Source organism: Ictalurus punctatus, chromosome 10 (assembly GCF_001660625.3).
Source record: "Ictalurus punctatus breed USDA103 chromosome 10, Coco_2.0, whole genome shotgun sequence".
Classification (NCBI taxonomy): Eukaryota; Metazoa; Chordata; class Actinopteri; order Siluriformes; family Ictaluridae; genus Ictalurus; species Ictalurus punctatus.
This window is the reverse complement of record NC_030425.2, coordinates 523,107-547,606: the sequence shown is the minus strand read 5'-3', so window position 1 is coordinate 547,606 and position 24,500 is coordinate 523,107. Positions and strand designations below refer to the sequence as shown.

At 43.6% G+C, this 24,500-nt stretch overlaps 1 protein-coding gene across 1 annotated transcript in view; it reads left to right on the top strand.

Moving 5' to 3' along the window:
* Positions 1 to 24,500, top strand: part of LOC108270637 (NACHT, LRR and PYD domains-containing protein 3) — a 118,813-nt gene that overhangs the window by 86,367 nt on the left and 7,946 nt on the right. The window lies entirely within an intron of this gene.

Sequence of the window (24,500 nt, the reverse complement as noted above, 5' to 3'; positions counted from 1 at the left end):
AACACGTTTTTTTCGCATTTTTTCCATTAATTTTTTTCACCATTGCATAAATTAAATAGTCAAAATGTGCTTTTTACTATTTTGTCTTGCTTTTCAAACAAAATAATCAATGACAAAAACTACAATTTCAAAATATTTATTTAACACTGAACTTTTTTTTTTCATTCCAGCAGGCATAGGCTACCAACAAGGCACAATATAACTTTAAATAAATAAATGAGTAAAATAAAAATATTTTGATGTGTTCATCTTTGACCCCCCCTTGAATAACCAATGTTAGGCCTATAAATGACTGCTGAAAGAATGGAATACTCTGTAGCCTACAACAAAAAAGTGCATTAAAAAGTGCATTGCAGAAAATGGTTCTATTCGGTTCTATACGGCTGATTATATTGGGGATATGTACCGCTCGCGTGCCTGTACACGTCGCCGAGTATTATAGTAGATACTGGATTTGTCTGCCTGTCCTTAAATAAATATGTCTTTACCTGCTTCCGTACTCTACTCCCTTACGTCTCGCGACGTGACAGAAACAAAACAAACCCACGTGTCCACATTAAACATCCGAAGAGCACGTAGCTCGTGCATGCGTGCACTCCACTCATCGAGGTTGTGACATTCGCGCGTCTCACTCTGGTTGCTAGGCTATTTGGTCGCGTCATCAAACACGTCATCGTTCAGTCAAATTTATTCGGCCTTTTCACTTATTCGGCCGAACACCGAAAGTGCTTTTTTTTGCTATTTTTGGCCGAATAATTTCGGTTGCCGAACATTCTGTGCATCCCTACTTGTCACGAACTGGAGTTGTCACAGAAGCAGAAGCGGGTGCGTAGTAAAGGGTAGTTCCTAAGACGTGGTCGTAAAACAAGCAAGGGTCAGGCGGACAAACAAAGCACAAGGGGACAGGCAGAAAGCGTAGTCGTAAACGGGAAAAGATCATCGCAACATGCCAGCTCAGTCACGATGTCTGCATTTAATCCCTGGCGAAACACAGTTTTGAGAGCGGGTTGATTCCATCCACTTCTTGCTGCTACAGTGCGAAACTCCAAGGCATAATCAGCCACGCAGCGTGATCCTTGCTTCAGGGACAATAATTCCTCACCAGTCTCTCTGTTGTCTGGCGAGTGATCAAAGACTGTACGGAATCGCGCTGTCAGTTGATCATACGTGTTTGTGATGTTTCCTCGCTGTTCCCATTCCGTGGTGGCCCAGAGGACAGCTTTCCCTGTCAAAACTTCCATGAAATGGATGATCTTATGATTCTCCGTCATGTTTGGGTAGGTTCAGAAGAACAGGGAGCATTATAGGAGGAAACCCCGGCAGCGTGCCGGATCTCCGTCGTACTTCTCTGGCGCTGGTGTGGGAGGTAAATGCGTTGTCGCCGCCGCAGCAAATGGCGTGGCTTGACTTAGCCTAGCTACCTGCTCGGTCAGGTTGGCTAGACGTTGGTCGTGGTCACTGATAATCTGACCATGTCCCTTAATGGCTTGTGGCTAACATGGATGCCCCGCTGCTTCCATTGGAAGGCGAAGTATTCTGTCATGAACTGGAGTTGGCACAGAAGCAGAAGCGGGTGCGTAGTAAAGGGTAGTTCCAAAGACGTGGTCGTAAAACAAGCAAGGGTCAGGCGATCGGACAAACAAAGCACAAGGGGACAGGCAGAAAGCGTAGTCGTAAACGGGAAAAGAGGTCGAGATAACAAAGATAGCAAACGAATGTGAAAGGCTTGGAAACGCAGAGAACAAGTCTACTGAACGTATACTTCGCAATGAACATTTGGCGAATGACTCTCTGAATACTAGTGGAGAGAGTGTGTGTGTGATTAGTGACAGGTGTGGGAGATTAGAACTCTGTGGATGGTGAGCGCATGCGTGCTTGGGGGGTGAGTGTTGCTTCTTGGGAAACTGAGTCCTGGGCGGGTTGAGATATGACACTACTGAATATCAAGTAATATAATTGACTACTGCATGCAATAATAATGTCCCTATTGCGTCCCTATATTCTTAGATAGGTCTTATGACCACTACCTTGTATTTTCAGGACTCAAGTGTTCATTTGCTTTTACCAAAAGGATTCTGACCCAGGGGTGGGCGTAAAAACCTCTTAACCCAATTGCGAGAAAAATTCCCACCCTGCCAGCACTGCGTGCTCAACAGTGGCTACAACTGGCTAAGTTTAACGACACTATCCAGTATGCGTCACTGTGACAGTAAAACCTCAATACACATTGTGATACCAGTATAACAATTGTTCATTGTTCATGGGGCTCACGCCACCTATAATTCATCATGCCTTATGTCCATAAGGTGGTCCACACGGGGAACAGATTGTGCTATGTCCTTGTCCACCATGCATCAAAACGCCATCTTCGAACCAGATACTTGGTGTATCGTAGGGGGCCGCCCTCGGGTAGAGGTCAGGTTAGTATTTAGGTCCAGGGCATGGTTCATCAATCCGCTTTTACTATACAAATATCTGGGACCTCCTGTCTCTCCTGCGCACCGTCCTGTATTTTTCTTGCTAATAATGACTTGTGGTGTGAAGTCCAGTGAAGTCTAGTCTGTTCTTTCTTTGCACCTAAACACTTAGCGTATTTGCACAGTCCTTAATAATCTCAGAAAGCATTGGTTATGCATTACAGAGCGTTACATGCACAGTAATAACTAGTAGGTGTGTAAGTATGCCAATGGCTTCATGCAAATTGAGGTTATGGACACATTGGTTATAGTACATTGTGTGGGGACCTCAGCATAGTTACAAGAAATAACTGTCCAGTGTCATATAAGTACATACTTGTATGCCTGTATTTACATAGTAGACTCTACTCTTTTAACACTGCATAATATACCTGTCATCTGGAGTATTTAAAACATTTAATAAACATTTACATTTAATAAACATTTAATATATTAATACCTCCCCCCTTTGAGGCAGACACGCCTCAAACATAGGAGACAAGGGGACAGGGACTGGCACTAAGTCTGGATGACCACATGCTGGCCAGCAACATTATTAACAGCAGCAAGGATGAGGTGCTTGCCAAGGGGGATAATGCAGCACGCAATGAGGCATATAATACACAAAGCTATAGCAACGGCAACACCGAGGTGTTGTCCCCCTATCTATATAGAAGAGAAATAAGTCACGAGCATGACGGTTGGTGTTACGTCCACCAGAGGTTTACTCGAATGCATTGTCAAAATACAACAATATACACATAACAAACAGTTGTACAAAACAGTAAACTTAAAATGCATTAAGACATTATTTAAATAAAAGTACAAAATACACCTTTCATGTCCACATGTCAAATTGCGGCTAAACACAAGCTAGCGCTGTTCTGGTTTTAAGTACAAGGCAAGGACCAGCATGCACACACACACACACACACACACACGACAAAACTTACTTATATCTACTCAAAAACTATCAGAAACAAAATATAAGTACGTCTCAGTATGTCAGCAAGTTAACACGGATAAAACAGTTGAGTAAATGTTGAGGTATGCACAACATACATAAATAGAGGAGAAATAAGTCACAAGCATGACGCTTGGTGTTACTTCCATGAGAGCTTTACTCGAATAAAAGAATATAACACTTCCTCCACGTATGTGGGTGGAGACCAAAGCAATTGATCCCAGAGTGCAGGATTCAGACCATCCTAATAGATGACCTAATAGATGAACTTGTCAGTGACTGCCCATTTTAAAGCTAGAAATTCTAACTTGCCTGCATGGTAGTGGTAGTTCTCAGCTGCTGTCAATGAATGGGAGCCATAGGCAATGACTCTCAATTTGCCATCTTGTTTTTGACACAATACTGCTCCCAAGCCTTGATGTGATGTGTCAGTGTGTACTATGAACGGCTGAGTGAAATCAGGGAACCCTAACACTGGTGGATGGAGCAAACAGTCAATCAGCTGTTCAAGTGCCTGCTGGTGCTGGTCGGTCCACGTGATTGGCTTGTTTGAGGGCACAGCATGAGTCATTATCTTTGTTTTTGGTTTTCTTGTGTTTTCAGGGACCTCATTTGAATCTGCTTTCAAGAGATTGTACAGGCAACTGGCCTTTCCGTCATTAATGTACTGCCTGTAGTAGGTGAGTAGCCCAAGCATTTTTCTGAGCTGGCCCACATTCTGTGGTCTGATGTCTTTCAAGGACCTAACTGCTTAAAAATCTGCTGGATCAACTCTACTTCCCTCTGCAGAGACTATTCTCCACAAATAACGGACTTCAGGTTTAAAGAGGTCGCACTTACTTGGTTTGAGTTTGATGCCATACTCTCTGAGACATTTCAATACTTTTCGCACATCCTCCACATGATTTTCAAAGCTTTTGCTGAAGACCAGTGTGTCGTCCAGATAAGGGATGCAGATGCCATCCCGGAGCCCTTCCAAACATTCCTCCATACAGCGTTGGAAAGCAGCAGGGGCATTCATGAGGCCGAAAGGGATGCGTATCCACTCATAGAGTCCCCGTGGAGTAAAAGAAGCTGTCATTGGTCTGCTCTCTTCAAAAATAAATCCCTGGTGGTAAGCTTTTCCCTGGTCCAGGAGAGAGAACCAGGAATTACCACCCAGACTGTCCATGATGTCTTGAACCCTAGGGATGGGCTAGCGGTCAGGATGTGTCTTACTGTTCAAGTCTCCGTGATCTATACACAACCGAATGGTGCCATCTTTTTTTCTCACACACAACAGGTGAAGAATACGACGAGTTTGACTTCCTAAGCCAGCCCTGTGCTATTAGGTCATGGAGATGGATACTGACAAGTATGTGCGTTTGACTGCCTGGGTACTATGTATGTGCGTTTGACTGGTTCTGGGTCTTTAAGAGAGATGGCCATTTGCAATCTTTCAATACAGCCAATATCATTGTCTGATCTTGAGAAGGAATGACACTCTTATCTGAGCATTTGTCTAACTATCTGTCTCTGTTCTTCTTTCAAGTAACTTACATCTACAGGTGGATCCCACTGTTCACTACTATTACATGGGGCCTGGATGCTGGTGTGGTTCACAGTGGCTGGTGTTGAAACCTTTTCAAAAATCTGGGCAGGGAACACAGTCATTACGGTTTGTACTGTGCCAATTACAGTGCGCCCTGGCAAAACAATGTTGTGGTCAGTTGGGTTAGAAACATCAACAGTGATGACTGGAAAAACACCTTTCTTGACTCTAACTAGTGTGTCATAGAACTCAAGATCATCTGGCCACTGGGGGTTCAGGTCTGGTTGAAACAACAGGGTCATGTCATCTTTAAAAGGCTGGGCAGCTACACGACACTCAATCTGAATGCTACTGTGTTTTGGTACTGCACCCATCTCTTTCTTTGTTTTCACTGCATACTCATCTCTGATTTTGCACCCAGCTTGGAAATGTTCTCCACTCCCACATCAGTAGCAGTGCATACAACGTTCATTGGATCTGGTCTGCTGGCAGACAAAGCAACTCCATCGGATGTGAGCAGAGTAGTTAGTGTACAGGTGAGGGGCATACTGGGGCTGTGTTGGGGCCAGGGATTTGGGCTGGCTCTGACTGCTATAATACTGCTGGTGGGAAACTGGCTGGGCTTCTCTGCCTGACATCCTTGCTAAAAGTGGCCCATAGGACTTGGGCTGAAACATAGGCTGTTGTAGTGTGTCCTTAATCTGAGCTATTTCTGCACTACGACCCCTAAGAGAAGCAACACCTGTCTTAAGTTCCACTAACTCTGTCATCAATTCAGGTGGTACCTTAGCTCTAGCTTCATTCACAGAGCACACTGTAGGTGGTGGATCCTCTGACTGGACCACACTTACACTTGTAGCTGGCTGCGGGGTGCTATACCGCTTTTTATTTATTCGTTCTGCCTCATTTGCACAGACAATGTTTAACCTCTCTAACAAAAGCTCATCTGAGGTTTCAGTGTCTAGCAGAAGGGGCTGCATGTCTATCCTGATACTGTCATTCTGGAGACCAGTAAGCACTGTGTGTAGACTCATACGCTGGACTAGAGCTGGGTCATACTTAAGCCCTGATTCTGACTCTTGGGATGCAAATAATACTTTCTGTCTTAGATCTAAGACCCGCATTACAAAGCTTTGGGGTAGTCTCCTTGCTATGCTGTGCTTCTGAAGCTAGCTGTTTGTAGAGGTCGGTGGCCCTATTTTCCTGGAAGTGGGAACGCAGACTGCACCTCAGTGCGGGAAGAGTCAGGTGAGGTCTTCCCTCCAAGTAGCTGCGTAGCTGCAAGCCTGGAGAAATAGCTCTGATCACAGCATCCAAAATCTCTATTTCAGGATAACCTCTGTTTAGTCCATTCTCAATCTGATGAGCAAGGCTGAAATGTCAGTTTATCTCTCTGGCCTGGTTTGCCTATTTGTCCAGAAATTTTGAAATCTGTGCGCTAATGTGGGCTTGGCTGCTGCTGGGCATTGGCTGAAGATTGGGTGTTTACTGGAGAGCCTGCAGTAGCTTGGTGCACAGAACCATTAACAGCAGCATTGACTGTAGTAGTCTGCATGACTCCAAATTTTTGCTGTTCACTTGCAATACTCAATTCATCCATTTCTTTCTGTGTCACTGTCTCCTGAATATCATGTTTAGTGTGTGCCCTTTCACTATTGATGCCACTTCTGCAAGTCTTTCAGTAGTAATAACTCTAACATTCCGTTGTCTTCTAGCTCTGCCACTTCCGCTCTATCAAGGTGCTTTAGAATGTGAGTCACCAATGAGATGTGTGATTTTCCTTTAACATCTGCTCTTTGTACGACTGATATTTTCAAAAAGTCACAGATTCCCAGTAAATTGTCTCTATTCAGGGTGTGTAACATTCTTGCTACCTCTTCCTGTAGCTCTTCCAGGGCTATCATGTTGACAGTGCAGGGGCCTTTAACTGTGTAGGGGTTGATTTTGAACTAGTGGGTCTCCACGGTCCCCGATGATCTCTAACTGGCCTCAGGAAACGTGTACTCGAAGACCAACTTCCAGCTCTCCTTAAATATCACATTTCAACTAGTCACAGAGGCGGGTCAACAAATATGCCCAATCGGCAAAGAAAAGCCAAGATAACCATAAAGGCCAATAGGGGGGTAAAACCTGTGTTACAAACATGTTCCTCCTGCAGTTGTTTAAGCTGGGTCAGGATCTTGGTGCGGGCACAACGTGTTCCTGTATGCAAGGGTATAACGGCACAATATTCAGCCCCAACCATGGTGCATACTCCTTCATCAGTGGCATGCATTTGATCAATAGCGAAGCAGTTCTGAGCAGCCATAATAGAAGTAGCTTGCAGTTGCTCACGGACCAGACCCAAAGCGTTGACCAAATAGTTAATGAAACACTGTTGATTGTACCAGATGTAGTTAATCCATGCAGTGTTATGGACTATTTGGACACTGGGCAGTAGCACGGCGGCAAATCCACCACCCACTGTTTCAATGGCCTTATATGATTCGTGATACCCACAGGTGTTTCAAAAAAATTCGAGAGTTACACTTGGGTCCGAGGCACATAATCTGTTGACAAGGATAGACGTGTGCAATGTCCCTTTTTAGTCACGAAAGCACAGTAATATTGTTATATGTGTCTGGAGTACATGAGTCTTACCTTCCAGGTGTACTGGGCTGCAGCATCTCAGTCAATCCATAGGGAGGGTCTGGTGTACCCTGTCTCTGCCACAATACCAAAAAATGTCCGCCAAGGGCAAAGTGCTATCTACTAAATCACTAAATAAACTTTATACGAATCATCGATGAGTCTGTACATGTGTGCTCTGCATTGTTGTCACACTGGGCGTGGGTAGACACCATGGGTATAAGGGCCAGCTTAATGTGAGTACAGTCGCTAGATGTTGCCTACAAACTTAAGGCCTTCCTCAGAGCAAACATAGAGAGGAAAGGTGGAAAGGAAGCCAACATATACTGGAATAGAAGCATCGAGAGGGGTACTCACTGGAGGGAAGTCACAGCTCTGGCTAACGTTGCACATCCAAGTTGAGCCATAGCTGAAGGAAGCTGCTCCTAACAGCCAGACCATAGGACACAAATAGTGTTCATTGTGTGGTTCTACTATTCAATTCAATTCAATTCAATTTTATTTGTATAGCGCTTTTTACAATAGACATTGTCTCAAAGCAGCTTTACAGAAATATCAACACGGTATACAGATATTAAAGGTGTGAATTTATCCCAACTGAGCAAGCCACTGAGTGGCGACGGTGGCAAGGAAAAACTCCCTAAGATGTTTTAAGAGGAAGAAACCTTGAGAGGAACCCGACTCAGAAGGGAACCCATCCTCATCTGGGTAACAACAGATATTGTGAAAAAGTTCATTATGGATTTATATGAAGTCTGTATGGTGTTAAGAGCAGCCGTAGTCCCAGCAGTCTGGAATTAAAGAAGATTTGAGCTCCATCCAGAGGCTGAAAGGATCAGGATCTCTAGTATCTCCATAAATTCGTGTGGGGCTCGGCAAAAGGAGAGAGGGAGAAAGTAGAACAGAATCTAGTCAGGGTAGGCTTGAGTAAACAAATACGTTTTAAGCTTAGACTTAAACACTGAGACTGTGTCTGAGTCCCGAACACTAATAGGAAGACTGTTCCATAACTGTGGGGCCCTATAAGAGAAAGCTCTTCCCCCTGCTGTAGCCTTCACTATTCGAGGTACCGTCAGATAGCCTGCATCTTTTGATCTAAGTAGGCGTGGCGGATCATATAAAACCAAAAGGTCGCTTAGATATTGTGGCGCGAGACCGTTTAGTGCTTTATAGGTTAATAAGAGTATTTTATAATTAATGCGAGATTTTACTGGGAGCCAATACAGTGTGGATAATATCGGTGTGATATGGTTGTATCTTCTAGTTCTAGTTAGGACTCTAGCAGCTGCATTCTGGACTAATTGGAGCTTATTTATATTCCTACTGGAACATCCAGACAGTATGGCATTACAGTAATCTAATCTAGAGGTGACGAATGCATGAACTAGTATTTCCGCATCATGTAGTGACAATATGTTTCTTATTTTAGAAATATTTCTGAGATGAAAGAAGGCTATCCTACTATACATTCATCCAAATTTCCCAAAGGTCGCATGAGTGGTGGTCGTTAAGTGTTAAGTGTTAAGCACTTGCAAATGAAAGATTGTGTTGCTGTTTCCAACGGTAGTCTGGTGCAACGACGTTTCAGTCATGGGTACTATTTTCTGTACCTTGGTGCCTCCTAAAATGATAATAACAGGTGCGGTCAGTCTGACAACACTTATTAGAATGATGGCCACAAGAAGCACCCGGATTTTCGTGTGATGGCTGGTGCAGCTCAGCTGCATTTGGGGTTATTGCCTTGTGGCCAGATTGGTGTATGGCATCTGTCCCAACTGCATGGGCTGCCTGCGGCAATGGAACTACGAATTCAGTTGAGAGAAGCAGTAGAATTTGCTGGTTTATATCTATGACAGGGATGGCGTTCATGTGTTCTTGAGTTCTTGAGTGTTGTTGGGGTCTCTGAGGATCAGGAGGGATGTCAAGATCTCTCAGACCTTGTAGCTCTAAAGTCCCAAATGGCTGCTCGTATGGGTGACAGTCTTACTCTAACAACTGCACCACTCAATCCCCAGTCTCGGTGTCAAGTATGAAAGGGCCCTCAGGAATCTGGCCTGGGTCTAGGATAGGGGCTATAGGAGCAGGGACTTTCTCAGGCGGTATTTCAGCCTCTTCTGGTACTACCTATAGGGAGTCTTCACATGGAATCATCAACGTTCCGTGTTACCATCTGGTGTGCTCGTAGGGGTGTCGCTGTCACTCTCTGCCTGTCGGTGTTCTCTGTGCTCTTCCCTCCTCCTAACATGTCGACATGGTCTGTGGGACGGACTTGCCTGTGGGTCATCCAGATCGCTGTCGCTTGCGACATTTAGGGCCTTGATCATCTATAGAGAGGGTGCCTTCTGCTCACGCAGGCGTCTCATGCAGGAGTCTACCTTTCCCTCCTTGATTAGGATGCTGGTGCCTATCTTCCCCATCCTTTGTCGGGCACAAAAATCTGCCTTTTCCAACCTAAGGGCTGCAGTAGTTTAGGTGGTACCAGTGATCTTTGCCTTCAAGCTTTACCACAGTTGGAGTTGCTGCAACCACCTTGAATGGTCCTTCCCTTCGAGGGTCGTTGAAGTGCTTCCTTTTGAACGTGCGTATGTACACATAGTCCCCTGGTTCCACCAGTCTCTCTGGTGTGGTGACGTCTTCACCATGGATTGCCTCATGAACCTGTGAATAGAAATGCCTGTGGATTTGTGTTAGGTGGCACACATATTCCTGCATTTCTCCCTGTAATAATAATAATAATAATAATAATAATAATAATAAACTTTATTTTAAAAAGTGCCTTTAAAGCAGCTTCTCAAAGCGCTGCACATAAAATCACAGTCCACAGAAATATAAAACAAATAAAAGTTAATAAGAACAAAAACAACAACATTAATAATAAAAAATAATTATAAAACAATCTAAAAAGACATCAGCAGTCGAATGCAAGTTTTAAAAAGTGTGTCTTGAGAAGAGCTTTAAAAATGCCAAAAGTCTGGGCTTCCCTGAGTTCAGGAGGAAGAGAGTTCCAAATTGAAGGAGCATAAACAGAAAAAAAGCCCTGTCACCCAAAGATTTTAGGTATGTTTGTGGAACAGTTAACAGATTACACTGTGAGGAGCGCAGTCTGCGATTTGGGGTGTAAGGGATTAATAAGCCAGATAAGTATTGTGGAGCCAACCATGTAATGCCTTGTATGTCAACATCATGATCTTGAAATCGACACGGAACCTGACTGGGAGCCAGTGTAAGAACTTCAAAACAGGAGTAATATGGTCACATTTCCTGGTTCCCGTCAGGATCCAGGCGGCAGAGTTCTGAACATATTGCAATTTGTTTACTGCAGTTTTAGAAACTCCGGCTAAAACGGCATTACAGTAATCCAGCCGTGTGACAACAAATGAATTAATCAACTTTTCAGTGACAGATAAGTTTAGCATTGGGCGTAGTCTGGCTATATTTCTGAGGTGAAAAAAGGATGCCTTCACAGTGCCCTGAACAAAAAAATCAAAAGTGAGCCTGGGGTCAAAAATTACACCAAGGTTCCTCATCTTACTTTGGGTCTCTAAAACAGAGCCATCAACAAACAGAGACAGTGGAGCTGCTTTGCGAATTTGATGATGGGAACCTATAAGCATACCCTCAGTTTTCCCGCTGTTCAGGCACAGAAAGTTATTGTTCATACATGTTTTTATCTCAGAAATACAGTCAGAAAGATAACAAGCATCAATGTTTTCACCAGATTTAGAGTGAATGTAGATTTAGGTATCGTCGGCATAAAAGTGATAATGGAGGCCAAGCGATCGCAGCAGATGCCCAAGTGGAGATAGATGAATATTGAAGAGTAGAGGGCCTAGAACTGAACCCTGAGGAACACCAGTGAGCACCGAGCAAGTGTCAGACCTAAAGCCACACATAGAAATAAACTGGGAATGGTCAGTAAAATAGGATTTAAACCAGTTTAAAACTGTCCCGGACACACCAAAAACACTTTCAAGGCGGGTAAGTAAAAGACCATGATCCACAGTATCGAAGGCAGCTCTAAGGTCAAGAAGAATAAGAAGTGAGGTAGCTCCAGAATCAGAGGCCATCAACAAGTCATTGGTGACTTTGACCAACGCCGTTTCAGTGCTGTGAAATTTTCCGAAAACCTGACTGAAGGGGTTCAAAGAGTTATTAGTTTGTAAAAAAGGGGTTCAAAGAGTTATTGTTTGTAATATGAGTACAGAGTTGAGAGGCAACAACACGCTCAAGTATTTTTGCCAAAAACGGAAGATTTGAGATGGGACGAAAATTGTTAAAATCATCCACAGAAACATTTTCTCTGTTTGGTACAGGTGTAACAGCAGCAGTCTTTAGTACTGCTGGAACGACCCCAGTCTCCAGTGATTCATTTATAATGCTGAGGATAGTAGGGCACCACACAGCGAAGCACAATTTGAATAAATTCGTAGGAACTGGATGCAGTAAGCAAGTGGTAGATTTCATGCTGGATACCTCCCTTGTGAGACCCTCAGAATTAAACAGTGAGAAATGAGTGAAAGAAGCACCAGTGAACCCAGATGGACGAAGGAGTGAAGTTGCACAGTCAGGGTTAACAGGAATTTCTTTGCGAACATTAACAATCTTAGAATTAAAAAACTGTAGAAAAGAATCACAGTGCTGCTGAGAAACAGGCAAAGTAGTAATAGCATTAACTTGAAGCAATCTGTTTATGGTTTGGAACAAGTGTCTGGGATTATTTTGATTATTTACAATAGCCTGAGAGAAGTAAGAGGATCTTTCAGTCTCCAGTAGTGCACGATAATCCCCCAGAAGATCCTTCCACGCTTGATAGTAGACATTCAGTCCAGTAAGGCGCCATTTTCGCTCCATTTTCCGACATACAGCCTTTCTAGAGCGCAGATTGTCATTAGACCAGGGAACAGAGCGGGTGAATGTGACCTTACGTGACCTTAGAGGAACAAAAGTGTCAAGATTAGCAGCAAGAGTGGAATTTAGCTGCAGAACTTTCTACTCCAGTGATGAGGGATGAAGATCGCTTAGGATGGAAACCACAGAATTGGAGAAAGCTGTGTGATCGATAGACTTCCACTACTGGAAGGTTACTGTTCGGATGGTAGGCTCACTTGAATGATACAGTTCGAGGTTAAAAAAGACAGTTGAATGATCAGACAATCCAATGTCAGTAGATGAAAACTGCGATACAAATGAGCCATTAGCAATCACAAGATCCAGCGTATGACCCTTGTTATGAGTAGGGTCAGTTACAAACTGTGTGAAGTTAAAACAATCAATTAGCGACAGAAATTCCTTAGCTGCCACAGAGTCACTACAGTCCACATGAATGTTAAAATCTCCAACAATTACAATTCTGTCAAACTTCATACTCAACATTGATAGGAAGTCCGCAAACTCTGACATAAAAGCTGCATGTCACTAAGACATTAAGACATCGCTAATTGATTGTTTTAACTTCACACAGTTTGTAACTGACCCTACTCATAACAAGGTGGTTTATAGATTGTAGCGATGATGGAGGATACACGAGCGGAAATACTCAAGACCAGGCATTCAAATGATGAAAACTGGGGAACAGACACAGCACTTGTGTTGAACTTCAGGTTGTAAACCACAATAATGCCTCCGCCTGTGCCAGATAGCCTCGGGAGATCTAATACTCCAAAGGCCACTGGAGTGATCTGGTTAAACAGGAGCCCATCATTTTCTTTATGCCAGGTTTCAGTTAAAAACAATAAGTCCAGCTTTTTATCTGTAAGAAACTCCGACAAAAGCAGCGCTTTGTTATTCACAGACCGTGCATTGAATAATGCAGCAAAAGCCTGGCTCTGAATCGGAGAGGACAGTGGTTTAATCTCCACGCGGGGAACCGATATTAAATTGCTGTGATCAACACCAGTATGGAGCAGTCTGTTGGTCTTACGGCGACAGATAGGGACATAGATGTTAGGAGAGGATGAGACAGCAAGACTGCGCCTCAAGCCCCGATGGATATATCGCTTAGGACGTAGCAGACCAGCATCTCGACAGAGATTGTAAGAGTCTTTGGCTAAGCAATAACAGTTCTGTTTTAGATTCAGTAGCTGGCGTGTAGTGTACCTTAGCGCCACGGTCGGTGAGTGCACACTCGCAAGGCCAGAGCGAGTGAAACTCTGGAGCACAAAGTCGTACAACCCTCACACACAATCCATACACGCAGCCGAGCCGAGGCGTTGATTCAAAGTTACACGCTGCAGATTATTCCAGGTGAAGCACAGAAATAAAAAACTACAGTCCAAAATATATAAAATGGCACCACCATATCGCAATCGTAACAGCACTAAAGACAATGTAACTTAAAAAACTCGCAATTATTTAAAAAATAAATAAATATGGCTTAAAATAACAAACGAAAACAAACCAAACGGTAACAGGAACGGCAGCAAAACATGCCAGCGTACCCTGTCACCGTAGTGACAGAAGGTGGGCCCTTGTAGGGACCCTGAGTAAATGCCATAGGCATAAGGCAACATTTTGTGTGGGGTTAGATGATTAGTATGGTTAGTTACGACTGCATTTTCATTAGGGCTAGTGGCAATGCTTGAACCCAGTTAAGCCATGAGTTTCACAGATTTTTGTAACCTTGATTTTATTATTCAGTTTGCCCTTTCTATCATTCCCTGTGACTGTGGATGGTACACACACCCCAGTTTATGCACCATACACAAGGCTAATCAACCTCTATAACACGATGAACAAAATGCGCAGCATTGTCTGAGCTGATGAAATCTGGGACTCCAAACCGTAGAATAACTTTCCTACACAGAAAGTTAGCCACTGTTAACGTCTCCTGATTGGCCATTGCAACAGCCTCTACCCAACAACTGAAGCGGTCTTCTACCACCAATATATATCTCTTACCCTCCTTCCAATTGTCACTGCCCATATCAACAAAGTCAATTATTATGTGTCTGAATGGGCCCCTCGGTTCTGGAATGTGCCCTATAGGGCTGTAAAGTTCTTGAAGACATTGTACCATATGCATGTCTCGCATTGGTTTAGTGCCTGATTAATCATGCTAGCTAAGTAGGGAGACCACCAAACTTCTTTGATTTTCTTCAAGGTTTCACCTTTATTGGCATGGTCTACTCCATCAGTGGGACAACCCACAAGCCATCTACACTACACCACAACCCTATGCCCCGTTCTTTCTTTGCCCTATAGCTAGGGTGTACCCTGCCTTGTGCTGGATGCTCCCTGGGAGATAGGGATAGGCTCCAGGTTCCCCATGACCCTGAAAAGGATTGGATGGATGGATCGATAGTTCGGCTAGCAAAGTCATAGCATACTGATACAGTCATAGTCATAGTCTGATATAGCTGCTCAATAATTGTGACCCATCTGCTCTCTGAAATCCTCTCTGTGCCCATATAGGCCCAAATACATGACATACACCATATGCATATGCTGAGTCAGTATAAATTGTGCAGCTTTTACCACTCCCTAGTTCACATGCAGCAGTCAGAGCCTTGATTTCTGCTGATCAGGGTTGGAGTAAGGAGATCTCCATCACTGTATTAAACAAAAGCGGAACCAACCTAGTCTCTAAAACAGCAAATCCAGCTTTATTCCCTGTATCAGCTTGAATACAAGACCAATCTACAAAGAACACATGTTGTACAATGGCTGATTCTCTAAGTCGGCACAAGCTTTAAGGAACTTCTCTGATTCAGACACGCATTTATGGGGCAACCCTTCTTGTGGAGTAACCATTTTGTCAGCGGGGTTGACTGTGTTACACCTTTCTATGGTTAACTACGGGGCCAAGAGAATAGCATCATATCCATGCGTCACAAGTTGGTAATGACAAAAGACTGACTGTTCAATAATGCATACAATGTGTGTGTTGTGTACAGTGTGACTGGACCAAGGGCCAAATAACACCATGGCATTCCCTACTCAACATTATCCAATGCGTTGCTGTAGTACGCTATAGGTTGTTTGCCTTCACCTTGTTGTCGTTGTGTCAATACAGCAGATGCAAAACCCTATTTTTCTGAAATATACAAGTGAAAGCGTTTACCATAATCAGAGTTTGCCAATGCAGGTGCCAACATCAATGTGACTTTGAGTGATTCAAATGCAGCTAACGCCCCAGGGGTAAGAGGAGCATTTGGCTGCGTTTGGTCTGTGCTTTTGATTAAATCACAGAGAGGTTGAACTATTAGTGCAAAGTCACAGACCCATGGTCTGCTAAAACCTGCCATTCCTAAGAACACCAACATTTGTCATACGGTTTGCAGTTTGAGCACTTTCCTAATGGCTTCCACTTGTTTTGGCAAAATTTTGCGGCTTTCCCTTTGTAGGGACAGGGGGTATTGTCTTTGATACGGTGGGTGAATGTTCTCTTTGACTTTTATTTTTGCTAACCCTGATGATTCAACTAACCCGATGTCTGTTGGGTGCTTTGTTAACTTATCTGCAACTTTTCTTAGCAGTTCTTCCACATCTGGATCTTTTCCTGTCTCTGCCATAACCATCTGCATTTCCCCTGCAGCTACCTTTCTCCTATCATGAATCATGATGCAGGTTGCTACCATTGGGTCTACTGCTATTACAGAGATACGTATGAACTGCCCATCAGGTGACCTGTGTAAGTATCGGATCTCATTTGGTTTCCATTCCCTTAATTTCTTAGCCTGTTTAACCATTGGTCATAAATCTTTAGGTTCAAACTTATTTGCAACCATAAGAGAGACATGGGGGACTGCATCCTCCACCTGGTACCAATTCTTCAGTATTTCCGGCAGTTGTACCATGGCTGCTATCCCTTGAGGCCGCTTATTAGATCCAGTCTTTACTGCCACTTTACACCCTTCTTTGAGTTCTTCTCACAACTGGGCAAACTCCTCATACTGTCCACCTTTGTCATATTTGATTGTACAGTGTAACAGAGTTTGTGTTTCATGCCAGTCCGGGTGCATATACTTCAACCAGTTTCTACTGTTCAAGCTTCTCCCATAATTCCGATTTCACCATGTCCTCCACTTCCAACCAGTACACGTTGTCAATTAATGGGGGAGTCGTGTCTTGTTCTTGGAGGAGCAAGTACTGTGTGGATATAAGCTTCAGAAAGGCAACCCACAGCCCAGTTGGGTCGCATTGTATCTTAGCCCCTAGTTTACACAGGGCATCTCGGCCTAGTAAGTCCACTGGTGCCCCTGGAGAATATAGCAGGGGTGTCTGTATAGTAAGGCCATTGAGCATAAGTTTCTGAGGCTCTGTAATGCATAAAGTCTGTATTTTTCCAGAGAAGCCCATAGTTTGAATGACTTTATGGGTGAGGGGGAGCTGTGAGCCTTCTTTCCCGATGCTTGAAAAAGTGTCCCCTATATCAATCGTGAAAGGTACCTGTAATCCCTTCCCAACTGACACCGGGACTGTTGGTTCTTATTCCCTGTGCAGTGTGGTGATGTACTTCTCTGGGCCTCTTCAACTCTAGAGTGGGTTTGGCCCCCCATTTGGGCCAAACATCGGCCCTCCAGGAGGCACTGGGGGCTGCCATTGTTGCTCCATCCATTGGTTTCCTTGTCCCTGTTCGATGGCCTGTGGCCCTAGGGCCTGACCTCTCCTCTTAGCCCTATTCACATGATCTCCTCATGTGTACCTGGCCGTTGCCTGTGGACAATTTTTCCTGAGGTGACTTGAGTCTCTACATGTCCAACAGCGTTCAGGAGACATGCTCTGTCTGGTGGATCCTTGCATTGGGCTTCCACCTAAGAACACTCTGCCCCGGCACCTGTCCTTGAAATATATAATTCTGGGTGGCTTGGGGCCTTCCCATATACATGTATTCAACAGGTGCCAGCTGTATAGCATTTATCACTACAGGAGTGTATGTTACTTGTGCTTGTGTCAGTGCTGCCACTGGAATGGGAGCCACAATTGGCTGTTCCTGAGGTGCAGCGGCTTGTGGCATCACCAGCAGCGCAGCTTGTTTAGCACTCTCTTTCTTTTTTTTGTTTCTATTCCTGCTTTGCTCTAACTATTTCTCCCAGCTGTGCCATGTACAGTTGGGTCATCAATGTGTCAGCTGCTTCTTTAGTCTCCTTTTTCATTTTCCTGTACTGATCCACATGATGTGTTACTTGTGCAATGAATGTGTTCCATTCCATTGTGTTCAGGCCCACTACGCCTTCCAATTTTTCTTGCACTAACTCTGGTAGTGCCTTCTTTAGTATCATCCTGTACTGAGAAGGGTCCTGCACTGGCAGGACTCATTCTGTAAAGCTGCTTTGAGACAATGTCTATTGTAAAAAGCGCTATACAAATAAAATTGAATTGAATTGAAAAATCCCATTTGCCCCCTGACTCGTCTTTCCATTTGTCATGAAACTCTTGCATGCACAGATTTAGTTATCTTTTCTTCCTCTTTCAGCTTCATTGTTTCTCGTTGCCCTGGATCTATCTTTGTGGGGCACATTTTTCATATTGCTCCCCAAACAACATTCCACCTCAGGAATTCCACCAAACGGCATCGGATCACACCTGGGGTCATCCACTTTTTCTCCAAGTCGGCCATCTCCATTATTTCTTTGGTTCGACCTTTGCCCACAGTCTGGCACAATATGGCTTTTATGTCTCCAATGGCCAACAGTTGTCCTGTTGTTTTCTCCTCAACCTTGTTTATCCACCTTTGACCTCCATCGCACAGATTTGGAAGTTTCTGTACCAATCCCGTTAGGTCTATAAAGGTCCATGGTACATATTGCATTGCCTTACCCTTCATCATCAATGGGCACATGAAGGCGGGGTTCCCGGTTTTATTCCTTCCCTCTTTCCGCACGGTTCCTATAGTGGGTCTCTTGCCAGTGCCCTCATTTGTAAATCTATTTGGAGCTTGGAGAGATATTCGGTCACGTAATTCCAACTTCTCATATTGGCCAGAGCCACCTTTCCAGTTGTGTTGGCTATTTATATTAGTAAAGTCCATTTCACCTTCACCTTCTTCCTCCTCTTCATCTTCCTCCACCACTGAGGTCTCCCTCTCTTCTAGTGCTTGCAACCTTTGTCTAGTTAGCTCCAATAATTCCTTCTGATCCTCTATGGAGTGGTTCATTTGGTTTTTGATTTCCTCTATTAATCTCATACTTTCTATTTGTGCTTTACCTGCATTGCTTATTTCCTCAGTGGCCTTACATGCCCTTTCGGCCAATTCCCTCACTTGGTGGAATTCGATTCCTTTTTCCTGTACAAAACCCTCCAGATTCCCTAGTCTCTCCTTCAACTACTCCTCTTTCTTGTTTTTCAGTGCAGTTATTGTTACGTCTCCTTCCATATGTATGATCTGGCCTTTGTTGGCTTTGGAGTCCTGTTTTTATGGTCCTGTTTGCGTGTCTTTGTCATCAGTTCTTACAAATACGATCTGTCCTGGTAGTCCTTGTTGTCCATTTGCCAAATCTTTCGATGCTTTGCTTACTTTGGGAGGGGGATCTGCAGTTGCTTCTTCTTTGTGTGCCTTTTTCCATATTATGTTTTCTTCCTGTCTTCATAATTTCACATCCTCTTCTTGGAGTACGTGCCCTATATGGTTGTTTCCCACATGGGGGTGCTATTATGTTGGAACAGAGGCATTCTTTCCCAATATGCTTGCACCTCTTTGTCAGCAGACAGCATGATTTTGTGTCTCTGTGTGATGTACACTGTCTCCCCTAGCTTCCTCTTCGTCCAGTGGTCTGCACATCCGTCAAACGTTCCATGCAATTTCATCCTAACACTTTCCCATCCTTTGATATTTGGTATGCTGCCTTGTGCCACTGAAGGGTATACTCCCACCATGTGTGGAGGTGGTTGGGGAGTGGTACTGTATGTTGTATGGCGGTGGGATACTGGGTCCCTGCTGCATCCCACATGGTGGCGCTGTCCCTTTCTCCCTATCCTTTTGGTCTAACCCTCACTTTCCTTCAATTTCTCTTTGTGCTCCTTAACTTCTTTCTCTTTAGCATCCTACTGTTTATTGCTCTTTCCTTGCCTGTTCTTTCCTTTCCCTACCCATATTTCCTTCAAACCACCCCACTATTTCCTCCTTCTTCTCTAACCTGGCCTGAGCTTTTTCTCCCTTTTTCTTCTCATTCCAGCATGCTAACCTCTGCTTCATCTTTTGGCTCTGAGGACACCACATTGTCCTCTGGCTGGAGCTCAGCAGGTGAGACCTCATCGTGGGTCTAAAGCAGGAGCTCTGAGGTCGCCATGTTGACCTCTGGCTGGGGCTCAGCAGGTGAGACCACCTCATAGGTCTCGAGCTGGAGCTCTAATCTGCTGATAATATGTAGTAAACAGCACATCCGGTTCATCTCTGAGGCATGGCTCCCCCCCAAAATCCTCAAAGATCACCCAGGATTCTGGGCTGCCATACACCCTCATGACAGAGGGTGTCAAGTCCCACAAATTGACATTTGACATTGAGATTGACATTCTCCAGTCCACAGGATCCCATGGCTGCTAAATGCTGTGCCCACTGGCATGCTGGGCCGCAAAACCGGGACAACAGGAACCCTAGCCATTGCTTCTCATTGGACTTGGGGTCCGTTAGGCTGGAAAAGTATATCTGGCCGTCCCCAAGAAAAAATTCAGGATCACCTGACAAACCATCAAACAGCTCCAGGAGATCGGTTCTCCTCCACTGCGGAACCTGGATCGAATTCACAGCTCGGATGGTTTGCTTGGTTTTCTTTGGGTGACATCTCTTACGTCTTCCTGCTGCATCCATGTTAGGCAAAGTAATCTGTCACGAAATCCACGTAAAATGGTTTAGGACGGATGCAATGGCAGTTAAGAGCTTTATTGAAGAGAGGCAGATCAATCCAAATTGTGAGACAATAGCATAGTTTAAATAACAGGCAAGGAGTCAGGCGTTCAACATACAGGCATAAATGAGGCAAGGCAAGAATCGAAAACCAGTCATGAACTAGGTCAAAACCAGAATAAACAAACACGGTATAAATGCTTGGAAACGACAGAGACAATGCAACTGAGCATATTACTTCGCAAAGTCATTGTGAATGAGCAGTCTCTTATATAATGTGGTGTGATTGTGAGTGTGATTGGGACCAGGTGTGTCTGCATAGTGTTCCGGAGAAGGTGAACATGTGTGTGTGTGTGTGGGAAGTGTAGTCCATGGTGGCCATGTTTGTAGGCCGCTGTGCAGGATGGGAAATGTAGTCACTGATTTGCAGAATGTCGAATAAAACAGGTGTCTGCTTACCTCTTTCCTATGCAACCAGTATCTGCTGTCCACAGAGTGGTGTAGATATATATTTATTGTTGCTTATTGTTACCCATATTTTCTCTCTAATCTTAAGCGTGTTATGCATTTTTGGTGCTTCTTAAACATCTTGTGAGTGAGTGAGTGAGTGACTGTGTGTGTGTGTGTGTCTGTGTGTGTGTTTGTGTGTATGTGTGTGTTTCTTAAACATTTTGTGAGTGTGTGTGTGTTTTCAACTTTATGCTCTTTCAATGCACCTGTTTCCTACATTCTTTGTATGTGCTTTTACATGTATATGTGGATATATTTATGTGTTACCACTACTGTTTTATCTCATTTCTTCCTTTTTGTTCTCTGTCCAGCTGACCAACACCTTCATTCCACTGGACCTTCTCTCTCTCGGCTGATCAATCACTCTAGGTGAATATCTGTATCATCAGATGGCACATTTGGCAGTGGATGTTACAGCTCTGCTGGAACGGCTCTGCTCTTCACCTGTACCCCCAGGGTTTCTTCATCCTCCCGCTTATCGTAACATTCCATCCGTGACTTATGCTCATGTTTCTACTCAAACTGAGGCCATCTGTCTCCCATGACCTCTGTGGAGGGCCCATTTATTCTTTCCACTGCTGGTGACAGTAGCTTTGCTACAAACACACCACCATATTACCCATCATGTACTAATTATTCTCCAACAAGTCCTGTTCCCTCCCCAGTGTATGATGTGTATGATGGTGATTCTCAATAAACTACATACTCTGTTACTGTTGTGTTTTCCTGTGGCTTAAATGTTTTCCACAGATCTAAGAACAGTTTAGAGAAATTATTCACTGAGAGAAGAGTGAAAAGGACTGTGTAATGTGTAGCATATGAGCAGCATAGCTTTGAGTCAGTGAACTCTACAGGCTTTAAGACCCAGCTGAGTCAGTTATCTGTGATTGGGAATCCTGACATCAGTGTAATTCCTGAGGTATGAGGCGTATCTCCTGTTTGAATAAGTGTGCAGACTGTAGCTAAATTAAAAAGATGGAATTATTGGTGTTTAATTATGAACACATTGTGTAACAGTGCTGAGACAACAGAGTATTAATTATAGCTGATATTTCTGTTTTATTCTAGAATGATGGAGGGAAAGAGATCTAAATAGTTTTAGATAGGAACACTTTTAGTTTGAAGTTTGAGTTTAGTATCATGTACATCTGCTGCTTTTCTGTTCTGTCCATGGTCCAGCTTGTGGTTACTCTGTACAATGGTCCTGTTCCTTCAGTAATATTTAGTACATGAATCAGGAAAGAACAGCAGCATTTGAAAGAATTTTACGTTTTAAATTGTGTTCAGTGATTTTGCATTAAAACCTGTTATTACTTTGTTTATTACAGTCTTTGACGTCTGTGTACCAGTCAAAGCTGAAATCCAGCCTGAGAGAGAAGTTCAAAAGTATTAATGAAGGAATCTCACAGCATGGAAGTTCAGCACTTCTGAATGAGATCTGCTCAGAGCTCTACATCACAGAGGGTTGGAGTGGAGACGTCAATAATGAACATGAGGTGAGACAGATTGAGACAGAATCCAGGAGACGAGCAACACAGGAGACACCCATCAAATGTAATGATCTCTTTAAAAAGTCCATCAGAAGTGTGCTAATTAAAGGAGTTGCTGGAATTGGAAAAAATGTCTCTGTGCAGAAGTTCATTCTGGACTGGGCTGAAGGGAAAGCAAATCAGGACGTCACCTTCATGTTTCCACTTCCCTTTCAAGAGCTGAATCTAATGAAGCAGAAAAATCTCAGTCTGATGGATCTTCTTCATCACTTTTTCCCAAAAATAAGAAGACTAAAATTAATAGACTGTGACTCCTACAAAGTGGTGTTCATCTTTGATGGTCTGGATGAGTGTCGACTTCCTCTAAATTTCCAGAACAGTGAGTGATTGTTTGATGTGACAGAGTCAGCCTCAGTGGATGTGCTGCTGACAAACCTCATCAAGGGGAATCTGCTTCCCTCTGCTCTCCTCTGGATTACCTCCCGACCAGCAGCAGCCCTCCTGAGTGTGTAGACCTGGTAACAGAGGTACAAGGGTTCAGTGATCCTCAGAAAGAGAAGTTCTTCAGTAAGAGGATCAGTGATCAGAGCCTGGCCAATAAAATAATCTCACACATGAAGTCTTCAAGAAGCTTCTACATCATGTGCCACATCCCAGTCTTCTGCTGGATTTCAGCCACTTTTCTAGAGAGAATGTTGGGTGAAGCAGAGAGTGGAGAGATCCCCAAGACACTGACTCAAATGTTCACACACTTCCTGATCTTTCAGATCAAACACAAGGACCAAAAGTACCATCAGAAATGTGACCCTGATCCTCAGCAGATCAGAGAGATTATCTTGGCACTGGGAAAACTGAGAAAGCTAGAGAAATGAAACCTGATCTTCTATGAGGAAGACCTGAGAGAGTGTGGCATTGATGTTAGAGAAGTGTCAGTGTACTCAGGAGTGTGTACCCAAATCTTCAGAGAGGAGTTTGGGCTTCAACTGGGGAAGGTGTTCAGCTTTGTACATCTGAGTGTTCAGGAGTTTCTGGCTGCTTTATACACATCCTCTCCTTCATCAGCAGAAATGTAACAGAACAACAAACCACTGATCTGTCTGATCTTCTCAACAAGTCAAACATGTCTGATCTCCTCAGGAGTGCAGTGGACAAGGCCTTACTGAGTGAGAATGGACACCTGGACCTGTCCCTCCACTTCCTTCTGGGTCTCTCACTGGAGTCCAATCAGAGTCTCTTACGAGGCTTAATGCCACAGGCAGGAAGCAGTTCTCACAGCAAACAGGAAACAGTTGAGTACATCAAGGAGAAGATCAGGGAGAATCCATCTCCAGAGAAATCCATCAATCTGTTCCACTGTCTGAATGAACTGAATGATCATTCTCTAGTGCAGGAAGTACAAACTTACCTGAACAGAGGAGGTTACAGTCGTCTCAGTGGAACCAGACTCTCTCCTGCTCAGTGGTCAGCTCTGGTGTTTGTGTTACTGAACTCAGAACAGGAGCTGGATGTGTTTAATTTATGGAAATATGACCCATCAGAGGAATGTCTTCTGAAGCTGCTGCCAGTGGTCAAAGCCTCCAGAAAAGCTGAGTGAGTATTTTTTTTACTTACAAATGTATTACTGCATGGTTTATTATTTTAATGTAACACTGAACTGCACTGTTTGGATTAATGCTTGTTAATAGTTACTCTCATCATCTTTAAACAAAACTCTGGTACTTTTACACAAGATTGTTTCAATATCTCTTTTATCACAAAATCATATAATTATGATTTATTGCATTATCTCTAAAATTTATGAAAGAACAATCTATACAAAATAACTTTGTATATTCATGACTGCTTTTTGTTAATTTTGTGGACTAAACACCAATGAAAGGCACTTTTTCTTTTCTCCTTATATTTGAAAGTGACGTTGAACAGAACAAAAAACAGACAGCAAGAAAAACAACACTGTCAAAATGGGGTATGAATACAAAATATAAAAAGCAATTATTAAAACACTCTATTCAGCTTCAGGTTTCAGGAAGCAATTTGACAGTACCACCTAGGTACCAGTTCTTTATCTTCTAGTTGGCCGATGCCTGTTTTGTGTTGGAGTGTTGCAGGGAGTTTAGCTCCCTTATGCACACCGTTAGTA